The sequence below is a fragment of the Urocitellus parryii genome, chromosome 2, assembly GCF_045843805.1.
Source record: "Urocitellus parryii isolate mUroPar1 chromosome 2, mUroPar1.hap1, whole genome shotgun sequence".
Lineage (NCBI taxonomy): Eukaryota > Metazoa > Chordata > Mammalia > Rodentia > Sciuridae > Urocitellus > Urocitellus parryii.
Window position 1 is genome coordinate 100,200,388 of NC_135532.1, and position 13,313 is coordinate 100,213,700.

The following is a 13,313-nucleotide window of genomic DNA, read 5'->3' on the forward strand; positions in this document are numbered from 1 at the left end:
TCTTCAAAACTGCCAATATCTTCAAAGACCCCCCCCCGCCAATAAAAAGGCCATAGAAATATCTCAAATTAAAGAGACTGAAAAGACAAAACAACTAAATATAATACCTGATCCTAGGCTAGATCCATCACTGGAAGTGAGAAAAATTATTCATTCATAATTGAATCAACTGAAAAAATATGAAATTAGATCAAAGTCTTACATCACTATTAAATTTAGTGAAATTAGCTGGGCATAATGACATACTTCTATAATCCCAGTGAGTCAGGAGGCTGAGGCAAGAGGATTACAAGTTCAAGGCCAGCCTCAGCAACTCAGTGAAGCCGTCAGCAACTAGCAAAACCCTGTGTCAAACTAAAATGTAAAGAGGACTAAGGATGTTGCTCCATGGTAAAGTGCCTCTGGGTTCAATACCCAGTACCAAAAAAATAAAATAAAAATAAATAAATAAATTTAGTGAGTTGATAACTGTATCATTATTAAGAAGTTATCTTTATTCTTAGGAAACACAACTGAATTATCCAGAGGTAAAGGGCCATGGCCTATATAACATTTATCTAAATTGCTCAGAAAATAAAAATACATGTATGTAGATATGAATCAGAGAAAGTACATGAGCACATTCAAAATACAGAGCAAATCCAGCAAAATGTTAACAATGAGTGAGGAAGAAGGATAAGGAGCCTACAGGTGTTCTATGTTCTATTCTTCAAACTCTTCTGTTAAATTTGAAGTTATTTCCTAATTTTAAAAAAATAACAGTAACTACACACACACACACACACACACACAGCACCACAAGTGAGTTTTCTAAGCAAATTTCTCATCTTTAAATTACCAAAGGTTTGGCAAAAATCACTTAATCTGACAGCTAATCTGAATTATCAACTTGATTGGATTAAGAGATATTTAAGATTAAGAAGCTTCTGGGTGTGTCAATGAGGATGTTTCTAGGAATGATTGGCATGTGGTTCAGCAAACTGAAGCAGAGACCCACCCCAAGTGTGGGCAGCATTATCCAATAGACTGGAGGCTTGGATGGAACAAAAAATTGGAAGAACAAGGAAACAGCAGCAGAGGCAAGCTCGATTCTTATTGAACAGATTCTTGATTGCTGCTGCAATCACCTAAGGACATCAAACTCCAGCCCCTTTATTCTTCCAAAGTGAATTCTGACCAGTGACTGTCCAGGGAATTTCTAGGCCTTCAGTCCCAGACTAGGGTGGCATCATTAATCCCTTTTGTTCTGAGGCTCCAGTTTCTTGGACTGAGCAGCTACTGGTTCGTCTAGCTCTCAGGCCTGCAGATGGCCATTGTAGGACTACAATGTTATATACACTCTTGGTCCTGTTCCTGTAGAGAACCCTAAATACACTTGGTCAGTGCCATTTACTGCACTCACCTAAATTTACTCCCATCTGACTCATTTGACTGCCTAAAGTTAATGTATGCTCATCTTTCTCAGCAAAGTTTAGTCCCAGAATCACTAGTCATCATGGGACCTTTATGGCAGGTGCCATCAGCCCCAAATTTTCTCTGCTTCATAAAAAAACAACTGTTCTTTCTGCTAAAAGTTGGTATGCCCACCAGTGATCATAAATGAGGTATATAGTTCCTCATTCCCTGCCCACAAAATCTAAGTGGGCATCTTAATGTAAGTTGATGGCAGTTCTGCTCTAATTCATGGATTGTATAGAAGTGAACTACTTTTGATTGAGTGTATATGAATTTTGATGGCTGAATTTGAAGATTATTGAATGTGACTTTCATTGCTTAATAAAAACCTTCACTCTTTTAGTTGAAAAAATTGCCATGCTATTGAGCCACTAGCTCCCATATGGTCTACGGGGAGATCTGCAGTCCTCAGTTTATTGACAGAACAGAGATGATAGACATATCAGGGCCCAGTGACCTGTCACATCCTCCCTGGGTCAGGTGCCATCTCTGCCCACTTGCACAGGCACTCCTGAAGATACATTCAAGGCTCATTCCCCTTGTAGAATGTAACTACACCCACATTCCCAGCACCACCCCTTCACTTCCTCTGTGAAGGGCATAAGAAAAACAGAATGTTCTTTATGCAATGGCAATGCATATGACAAGAGAGGGGAAGCCACTAATCTTGCCTTGCGTTTAATCCTAGTTTGTTTTTGGTCTTTGTGTGTGGGGTTGGGGGGTGAGTTTGGTGCTGAGGATTGAACCCAGGGCCTTGTGCATGCATGACAAGAAATCCACCAACTGAGCTATATCCCCAGCCCTATTTTTGGTCTTTTAGACTAAGTTGAGCCCATGTATTGGTTACAGTGAGCTAAATTATTGTAACAAACATATCCACAGATGTAATAATAGCTTAAACACAAAACAAGTATAAACATGCTCACATTATAATCAAAGATAAGTGTTTCTGGGTCAGCGGGAAGTTCTTCTTCACATACTGATCCAGGGATTCAGGCTCCTACTTATTTGCCTTAAAGCCCCATAAGCCTCTGCATCCAGCTGGAAGAAAGGGAAAGCCCTAAGAAAAGGCCCACCTGCCTCCTACAGACCATAGCTCAGAAGCGGTGCTCATCGCCTGCACGCACATTCTACTGATGAGAACTGGTCACATGGCTCTGGAGACGGCAAGACGGCAAGACGGATGGGAAGTACGGTCTCTGGCTGAGCAGCTGCCTCCTAATGCCACATCAAAGGAGACAGAATAATTTGATGGACATGCAGAAGACCTGGCCACCTACCTTAAGCAAAGGAAAGGGGAAAGGTTTGATTAATAGAAGTCACACAAGAAAACAAAACAAAACAAAACAAAAAAACTCTGAAAGGCCTTTCTTTTTCTTTTGAATTATCTTGGTGGCTTTTTTCTTTTCTTTTTTAAGGAAATCTTTGCCTTGCAAATATGTTTATATTTTTAGTTATATTCTTTTTTCTTAACCTATCTACTAAAAGCTTGGAGGCAGGTACTGAACTCAAAGAGGGAGTAAAAATGGTATTCGTTTTTTGTTCAAGGCCAATCTAAATACTTTAGGCCAAAATCAAAATCGGGTCAAAGATCAGAAAACTGTTGGGAAATCAGGTTTTCCCATGGGTATGATCCCCCAACTACCTCTTCAACTGTTTCCATCCATCATCTTCCTCTCCTATGCTGCACTATAGGCTCAACTGTCTTGCTTACGCTTCTTAAAAGATTCTAAGCACATTCCTGCCCTATTATATTTGTATCTGCTCTTCCCTCTGCCTAGAACATTCTTCCTCCAATATTTATATGGCTTACTCTCTTAATTAATTCAAGCACTGAACAAATGTGGACCCTTTGGAGAGGCATTCCCTGACTTTCCCATCCAGTATAAAATAGCATCCTCCCCAACCCCCACATCACTTTTACCCCTTTAAGAACACTTACCATAACTGCATTATTATACATTTCTTCATCCCATGGCTCATGCCTATCTTCCTCATTAGCATGTAAGCAAGTACTTTGCTTTATTTATTGCTGTACAACCAGCAATTTAGATATAATTGGCATAAAGTAGATGCCCAATAAGTATTCCTTGGATGAATCAATGTATTTGATCAGGTATGACCAAAGCCATAGAAATAAATACTATTCAAACCATACTAATATTCAAAACGTTCCCACGAAGGAAAAAGAGGCTCTACCGTTGCTCTAGTTTTGAGTTTTTCCCCTTTTGTAAAAGAGACTCCGTGACAACTAAATACCCATATGCTAAAGAATGGAGTTGAACCGCTTCCTTGCACCATAAAAACTAACACCAAATTGGTCATAGACATAGATAGAAGAGCTAAAACCATAAAACTCTTAGTAAAAAAAAAAAAAGTAAATTTTTGTGATGTTGGGTAGGCAATGATTTCTTGGATATGACACCAAAGGCATAAGTGATAAAAGAAAAATAAACTAGATTTCAAAATGTTAGAAATCTGTTCTTCGGGGGTTGGGGATACAGCTCAATTGGTAGAGTGCTTGCCTAGTTCACAAGGCCCTGGGTTCAATCCCTAGCACCACCAAATAAAAAATCTGTTCTTCAAAACACCATCAAGAAAGTGATAAGAGGGCTGGGGTTGTAGCTCAGTGGTAGAGCGCTTGCCTAGCACACATGAGGCACTAGGTTCAATTGTCACCACCACATAAAAAATAAATAAATAAAATTATTTTTAAAAAGAAAGAAAGTATTAAGAGAACCAGACATAATGGGAGGGATATTTGCAAATCATATCTCTGATAAAGGACTTGCACCTGTAATTCATGAAGAACTCTCACAATTCAGTAATTAAAAAGATAATGACCAGGCTGAGGTTGTGGCTCAGTGGTAGAACACCTGCCTAGCATGTGTGAGGCACTGATCCCCAGTACCACATAAAAAAATCTAAATAAACAAAATAAAGGTGTTGTGTCTATCTACAACTAAAAATATTTTTTAAGTTAATAACCCAAATTAAAAATGTCAAAGGATCTGAATCAACATTTCTCCAATGTCTTCTCCAATGTCTACCTTCTCCAAAGAAGACATACAAGTAGGGTGTGAATTACATGTCATTAAAAAAAAAAAAAAGTAATGGGTTTTGAAACTCTGTGGGAAGGAAGGGTGCTTGCCAGGCCAGGTTGGGAGTTCTTGAAGGCCATGCCTGAATGACTTCACCATAGTATGAAACGTCACTCTTAACTCCAGCACCCACCAGCATGATATCTATTTCAACTACGGGGCTTATAAGACATTTCCCTGCTGACCAACACAAGTAACCCCTCAACCTATTTCATGACATGGTCAGGGAGCAGTCACATACATGGTCTTTATGTGCTCATTGGGTTTGCTGAGAAGCTGAAGAGCATAGGCAGTTGTCCAAGTTCTCTTAGAACAAGTGGCAGAACCCTGTGGCCTCAGGGAGTATAGCTCCAGGCCTAACCTCCACAAGAAACTAGCCCCCTTGAGTGCTAAATATAGGTCACCTGCTCTTCCATGAGTCATGCAGATGACTTCTGCCAGTCATGCTAAATGTGCAGGTATGTGTGTAGATATAATACATCCAGAGACATGGAAATAAATCTCTTACTGGCTCCCTTTTCTGCAACAGAAAACAGAAATAGAGAAAAACTTAACAACTGCAAACCCAGAGCTAAGTTATCAGAAACCAAATTAAAACTGTTGGGTATTTTTGTTGAAACATCTCTACTTCTGAAATCTAATTTCTTGCAACTTTCCATATAGGATCCTGTGTTGTATTATTTATAAGAAAATAATATTCTGCCCTCCCTTGACAGCATTTCCAGGCTGCAGAAACCGCTGCAACCGTGAAGTAACAGAATAATTTTGGTAATGTTTCCATAGCTACCTTGCTTCGAAGTGAGGTTTATTCTGTTTTAAAGTCTACTGACCTATTCACATCCTTATTTGAGGTATTTTCAATCTAATCCCTTGTCTACCTATTATTGTCTAATGGTCTTGTGATTCCTATGTTTAAGGAGGCCCTGGATGCATAAATATGGTAAGCAGGACTACTAGTTACATATAACAATACGATTTTTTTTTTAATTTTTTTCTACTCCTTTCCAGTGTGTATTCATTCCATCCTTCCCTTACAAGGCAGGAAACCTTCCAGAGGTTTTTGGAGGTAAAGGCCATGTAAGGTACACTGGTGCCCTCTTGTGGTCACTCTGACCTTGTGGTTTCCTTACCAGAAGACAATTGATTTTTCAAGGGCTTAATGAGAAAGAATGCCTCACAATGCCATTGCTAATCACCATGGGTGTCCTTGTGTCTCTTTCTTTTGACCCCTTGCAGGCATGAGAGTCTGTCTAGATGGACAGACAGCCTCTCCTAAGTGGTAGTGTAACCAGGAGGGTTACAGGTCCCTACTCTTTTTTCCAAAACAGACCTCATTAACAAGATTTGCTGTTCTGGTTAGACCATGGGAAGTAACCTAGGACACACCTCAGGAGGGAGACCGTAGACCAAATGACCCTCAGAAAGGCCTGATATGACGACAATCGATGGAAACAGAGCATAGCCCATCAAAAAAGAAAGCAAGGAAGAGGTGTTATTAGAGTGTCTTTTTAAAAGCCAAAAATATAAATTGCAGAAATCAAGACCAAACAATCAGTAAAATTCTAATTTGTCCAATATGACTAATTTTTGCTCAATAGATATAAGACAGGGTGAATGATAGATATATGGTCTTAGAATTATCTAATAGAACTTCCAATGACAATGGAAATGTTCTGTGTCTATGCTACACAGTGCAGTAACCATTAACCACATGGGCTATTGAGCATTTGAAATATGGCTAGTGAAACCAAAGAACTGTAGTCTTGATTTTATTTCATTTTAATTAATTTGAATTTAAGTAGCTACATGTGGCTAGTGGCCGACATACCGGACAGTCCCAGCCAGGTCTAGAGTGACAAACAACTACAACATAAGCAGATTTTTTTTTTTTTTTTTTTAGTAAAGGTAAAATTCCATGGTGGGAGGAAGGCATAGGCATGATCAGAGAAGTTTCCAAAAAAACATAGAGGTATTTGAGCTAGTCCTTGAAGAACGGGTTGATCCTGTAGGCAGAGATGGCAATGAGAGCTGTTCCAGGTGTCAGGAACAGCATGAGCAAAGGCCTGGAAGTGGCAAAATTCTAAGTAAATCTCCAAGAAAAAGAAAAGCGTGGAGTATCTCCAACTTGTTGCTGGAAATAACACAGAAAACATCAATCAAAAGCAAGACATGGGAAGCTGGAAGACCTCAAAAGGGATTTAGGTTAAAATCGTAGGCAGCAGACCATCTCTCCATTTAAAAAGGGGTAGGAGGGGACATGAATGTACCCCCAGCACTGGGGAGCCTGGGTCCCCATGGGGCCAGGACCTCTGTGGCAGAAGACACTGAAGCCTGTGTGTGGAGGCATGGAAGGGAGGAGGTCCCCAAGGCAAGTTATCAGTAGGTCACCATGGCAATGGGTGGCCCAGCACAAAATAGAGAAGACTCTAGCAAGGATGAGGGTCTGAGTAGGTCTCTCCCAGGCCCTCTTGTCTCCCCCTCCTATAATGCGTCAGAACTGTCCTGCTAGTATAACCTGAGTGAAGCCAAAGACCAGAGTCTCAGAGTAGTGTCGCACCCTCTGACATGGCCATCCAGCATGCAAAATGTATAATTAAAAAAAAAAAAAAAGAAAAAAAAAAAAGCCTGAGTTCTTTCTTGCATTTCTCAGACACCTCTGAGCTGCCTCAGGTCATACACCCTGAGGGCCGTGACATTCAAAGAAATTCTCTTTCTTCTCCCATCCACTTTCTGCGTGCTCCACGGCTTGCTCCCACACCTCTCTCCAAAGCTGCCTGGAAAACTCCCCTTGAAGCATCCCTAGGCCCTGAACCTCCTGTCCTTCCTTCTCTCCCTCTCCTCAACTCTCCCTCACCCGCAGTCTCTATTTTCTGCAACTCTAAACTCTAAAGGAGCTGATTCCCTCCTTTGTGTAGGGGAAAGCAAGAAACAGAACACAAAGCCAAAACAATGTCTAGGCGGCAGGGGAGAATGAAACCTGGGAATTTTTATAGAATCACCCACCTCTCACCACCACCACCACCACAACCAACACACACACACACACACACACACACACACACACACACACACACAAAGGGCTGGAACTCAAAATGGATCCACTTAGGACTCCTATATTTCACTGTTGCCCCACCTTCTCCCCCTGAATCTCTTGCATCTTTTTCTACAATAATTTTAAAGCAGGTCCTCAGATCAACACTATTGCATCACTGGGAGCTCATCAGAAATGCAAATCCATGAGTCCGACTCAAGCTACTGACACAGTCTCTGAGGAAAGGGCCCAGGAAAGTGTTTTAGTGTGCACTCCAGAAGTCTCTTACATTAAATTTTAGCAATCACTGATCTAACAGATTTGAGAGTCATTACTGTCTTAGGCCTTTGGGGGTGCTGTGGAGTGAATTTAACTAGATTCATCTGCCTCTTCTAAATCAGGAAGTTGGGATTGGGTCACAGAAAGTTTCCCAAATGCACATCAACATTCACACTTAATTCCCCCTCCCTGTAAGAACCTTCTCTAAGACAGTGTTTCACAACTCTTGCACACTCTTGGCTTATGAAAGAAATGAGAGATTGGAGGCACGCTGGAATGATCACAAGATGTTCTCCACCAGAGGCACTGGGCATTCTGGACTCCTGGGAGGAAAGCATATCTGATGATTAGCAGTCACAAGATTTCCTTTTTTGCCTTAAAGGAAGCACACGAGACCATCTGCTAAGAATCTGATGTTGAATTCAATCTCACCCACACCACAGCCTTGAAACACCAGAAGTCATAAGTTAAATTATTGCCACACCCCACTGACAGCCTATTCTGTCAAACAAAAACCATTCTACAGGATGAAGTTTCTAGTTCAGAACCTAAGCTTCCCCTGGGGAAGGACAGAGGGAGTCCTTAGATGTGGATATTCTACTTCTTTCTCCCATATATGAGCTCAGTTGAGGAATTCTAGTGTAGAGATAAGTCCATATCCACGCCACTTTCTGCTTCCAAATCCAGCTATGGGATCTCAGGTCTCTTTGCTTACTTAATCCTACTCCATGCTAACTGCTCATCTGGCCTCCCTCTCTCTTACCAGAGATACAACTTACCAGCAGGAAGAACTGGAGTGAGCTTTCATATGAAGTTCAATATTGTTATCCTGAATAAGCTCTGTACTGCGTGGTTCTCCTGCTCCTTATCAGACTGCCTGCGGCAATGCTCATTCAAGTAAAACCACAGGGCAGAGCACACTTCTTGATCACTGATGCATGTTTCTGTATCCAGCATGGAAATTGCAGATGTGGTCCACCTTATCACACATCCATTCCAGGGATGCAGGGCAGTCCCACCCAGAAAATCCCCATCTTAATCACTGGGGGTCTTAAAACCCCTCATAAAGAAGATGGCACCTTTCTGCTGTCTAGTCAGCCCATCCTTAAACCATTCCTAATATCTCATATTTGCATTACTATTCAGTTCGAGTACTTTCTATCGTTATGATATCTTTTGCCATTTATGAGTTAGGCAGAAGTATGTTTTTGAAATTTTCAAATATATGAAAAGCTGTCAGTCACATCACTACCGATTCCTAACTGAATTATATTGTGATCAGAAGGAATATCTGCCTACCAGTGAAGTTTTGGTACTTGAGAGTTGTGACCAATACGAAGTTGCTTTCTACATATATTAGATAAAGTTTATTAATCCTGTTGTTCAAATTTTTTCCATATTTTTATTGGCATATTATATGTAATAGTGGGATTCATTGTTACATAGTTATAGATGCACAAAATATAATAATATAATTTGGCCAACTCTTTTCCCTCTCCTTCTCTCTCCTCCTGGTCCCTTTATTCTACTCTACTGATCTCCCTTTGATTTTCATGAGATGCCCCCATACACACTTTTCTTTTCCTTTTTCCTTTCAAACTTCCACATGCAAGAGAAAACGTGTGACCCTTGGCTTTCTGAGTTTAGTATATTTCACTTAACAGATATTCTCAAGTTCCATCCATTTTCCTGCAAATGACATAATTTTGTTCTTTTTATGACAGAATATATAGCACATTTTCTTTATCCATTCATCCATTGATGGACATCTACATTAGTTCCATATTGGGGCTATTGTGGGTTGTGCTACTATAAACATGAGTGCATGTAATGCTATAATGTGCTAACTTTAATTCTTTAGAATAAATATCAAGGAATGGTATATCTGTGTCATATGATGGTTTAATTCCTACTCTTTTGGGAATGAAAAAGAATGAACCTCCATATTGATTTCCATAGGGGGTATACAAATTTACAACCCCACCAATAGTGTAAAAGTGTTGCTTTTTCTTCACATCCTTTCCAAAATTTTTATTAGGTTTGCCCTCCAATGTAGTCAATGTTATTATTTTTCTAAATAACTGTGTGGCCAGTTTAGATTTAGTCACATATTTAACAATATTTTGCCTAACATTCCTTTTTTATACCTCTCTTTTTAAATTTATTTTAGCATTTTTTATTGGGGTAAAGTATGCATGTAACTTATCATTTAATTAAGTGTACAATTCACTAAATGCATTTGCAATGTAACATCATTTTCTCCATATGTATTTCCAGAAATTGTTATCATCACAAGCAGAAAATCTATATCTATTAAATAATAATTCCTTCTTCTTCTCTTTCAAATTCCTGGTAATCTCTACTCTATTGTCTGTCTCTATGAATTTGCCTATTCTTGTTACTTCATATAAGTAAAACCAGTCTGGTTTATTTCACTTAGCATAATGTTTTCAAGGTTCATCTATGTTATAACATGTATCAGAATTTTTCAGCTCAGGAGGCTGAGGCAGGAGGATGGCAAGTCCAAAGCCAACCTCAGCAAAAGCAAGGCACTAAGTAACTCAGTGAGACCCTGTCTCTAAATAAAATATAATATAGGGCTGGGGATGTGGCTCGGTGGTTGAGTGCTCCTGAGTTCAATCCTCAGTACCCCCCCCCAAAAAAATGTTTTCCTTTTTATAATTGAATACTATTTATTTATTTATTTATTTATTTATTTTGTACAAGGGATCCAGAGATTGAACCCAGAAGTGCTTAACCACTAAGCCACTCTCCAGCCCTTTTTCATTTTTTATTTTGAGATAGGGTTTCACTAAGCTCACTAAGTTGCTTAGGGCCTCACTAAGTTGAATACTATTTCACTGCATCTGTATGTCATACTTTGTTTATTCATGTGTCTGCTAATGGACACTTGTGTTGTTTGCTCTTAAACTCTATTCCCACCCCCCATTATTCTCTGGTTTCCATTATAATGTGTGTATGTATGTCTTTAAAAAGTATTAAGTCCCAGTTGTTGCATTTTCCAGGACTTAGTTTTTGGGGTGCCTGTAGTAGTTCCAACTCCAGTCTTGAGTCCACCACCAACTCAAAGTAAATATCAATGGCTTCTTGAGGGGAGGGGATTCCATGTGACTTCTGTAACCTTATTGAGGAACCTTCAGCAAGATGAAAAACACGTGGATGAAGAACCCTAAGGGTTGGCTATTGATGACTCCTGAAGAGCCCATCCATTTTCTCAAAAGTTTTGGGCAAAAGCAGGACACCCTGATGTATGGCCTAGGAATAACTGCTGTTCAATACCTAGGAATACTTACAGGATGTGAGGCAATGAGAAATGATCCCAAGCCCATTGTTCACTGGTCAAAACTGCAGACACGTCTTTCCCCGTCTGGAACTCAAAGGCCATCTTAACAAAGATAGGCAACACTTATTTATGGCTGACCACGGGCCAAATTCTGGACAACCCATTCTATCTTCACAACATTCCAATGACTCAGGTACTTTCCTTATTCCTACTTTACAAATGAGGAATTGAGCTTACAGAGAGGTTGAATAACTTGCCCAAGATCCCACAAGGAAATGACTCAGCCAGGATCCCAGTCTAAGCAGTCTGGCTCCACAGCCTGCATTTTTTAAAACTCTATGCTCTGCTGCCTCCCAAGAGTTCAAAAATCCTACCAAGGACACTACTACAAAGGGAGAAGAGGTGACATCTATGTCATAGTATTTGTTGTTCTTCATCTGTGACACCCCAGAAAGCACAGCTTCCTGTTCACAGAGGCCTCTAGGCTCTGTTGTATGAGGCCCAGAGGAGGCAGCCTGATCCTGCCCATGATTCTCTGGAGGACAGCACAGGGGACCCCTTCCTCCCATGGGCACTCAGTGTATTTTCAAAGCTGTGGCAAAATGTAGTCACTGATCGGCCTCAGAATATGAAAAGTTACAATGGGCAAAGTACCACTGAATTCTTTGCTTTGTTTTGTTTTGGGTACTGGGGATTGAATCCAGGGGTTGAACTTTACCACTGAGTTACATCCCTGATCCTTTTTATTTTTTACTTTGACACAGGATCTTACTAAGTTGCTGAAGCTGGCTTTGAATTTTTGATCCTCCCGTGTCAATCTCTCTAGTCTTTCGGTTTACAGGCCTGCATCACCTGAACTCTTTAATTTGACTGGTTTTTAAAATATAGCAATGAGGCTCAATGCAGGGATGCATGCCTATAATCCCAGTAACTCAAGAGGCTGGGACAGGAAGATCACAAATTCTAGACCATCCTGGGCAACTTAATGAGACTCTGTCTCAAAATAAAAAATAAAAAGGGCTGGGGATATAGCTCAATGTTAGAGCATTTTTAGGTTCAATCTCAGCATCCACTCCCAAGACTGAAATGTTAACTCTTCCAATCAGCTTCATTTCCGTATCTAAAAGATGGAGATGATGATGCTGCTTTTTCTCTGAGCTCATAATATTTACTGAACAGCTACAGTGCACTGAGCATTAAGTTGCCCGGGATGGTCTAGAATTTGTGATCTTCCTGTCCCAGCCCCTTGAGTTGTGCAAGGCCAGGGGGATACCTCGGTGAACACTAAGAAAAACATGCCAGCCATGGTGAGGGGTGCTACAGAAGATGACACAATGTCATCCAGCCACAAAGTATGAGCTCCCCTTCCAGGAAAGTAAATTGCAAAATCATGCAGAATATAAAATATAATATTTATATTGTAATCTATTTGTTCTTCCTTTCTTATTTATTTATTTATTGGTATCTCAAAATCACCTCTGAGTTATTAAACAAGATGCTTATGTAACCAGAAAAACACCTAATAATGATTTAGGGGGAATTGGATATACTGTAGGGGGTGAAAATTCAGATGAACCTTACTTTTAAGATAAACAGTTACTCAGCCTCTATTGAGTGTCCACATCTGTCAAATGCAGTGTCAGGCACTGAAGACACAGTGGAGAAAAGACACTTCCCTATCTCCTCACCCAGAAAAAAGACAGCTGAGTCCACATAGGATATGCTAAGTGTTTTGATGGGGAAGGACTTTTTTTGTTTGTTTGTTTGTTTGTTTTTGTTTTTTTATTGGTTGTTCACAACATTACAAAGCTCATGACATATCATATTTCATACATTAGATTGAAGTGGGTTATGAACTCCCAATTTTACCCCAAATGCAGATTGCAGAATCACGTCGGTTACACATCCACAATTTTACATAATGCCCAATTAGTAATTGTTGTATTCTGCTACTTTTCCTATCTCCTACTATCCCCCCTCCCCTCCCCTCCCATCTTCTCTCACTACCCCATCTATTGTAATTCATTTCTCTCCTTGTTAATTTTCCCATTCCCCTCACAACCTCTTATATGTAATATTGTATAGCAATGAGGGTCTCCCTTCATTTCCATGCAATTTCCCTTTTCTCTCCCTTTCCCTCCCA